This window comes from Podarcis liolepis (assembly GCF_965112155.1).
Source record: "Podarcis liolepis genome assembly, chromosome: 14".
In the NCBI taxonomy this organism is placed as follows: Eukaryota; Metazoa; Chordata; class Lepidosauria; order Squamata; family Lacertidae; genus Podarcis; species Podarcis liolepis.
Window position 1 is genome coordinate 40,596,854 of NC_139569.1, and position 250 is coordinate 40,597,103.

The window sequence follows — 250 nt, forward strand, 5'->3', positions numbered from 1 at the left end:
TTTTATTCCGGTAGTGCCAACTGCAGGAGACCACAACAGCGTTCGCCCTTGAAAAGACAAGAGAAGGAAGGAAAGGAAAGGAAAGGGCGAGATGCATTAGCTGCGCTGATTCAACCACGCAGGAGAAGCAGCAGCAGCGCTGGCCGAAGCGCCTCCCTCCTCTCGCGCCTCTGAGGCCTAGTCAGGCCCAGCCGGTTGCTAAGGGCCCGGTTGCCAACCACAGGCCTGCTAGTGCACCCTCGATTAGGCT

General features: G+C 58.4%; 1 protein-coding gene across 1 annotated transcript in view; it reads left to right on the forward strand.

The window, feature by feature from the left end:
- LOC310693470 (NAD(P) transhydrogenase, mitochondrial-like) overlaps nucleotides 1-250 on the forward strand; it is a 963,907-nt gene that overhangs the window by 279,158 nt on the left and 684,499 nt on the right. The gene's annotated exons all lie outside the window — the stretch shown is intronic.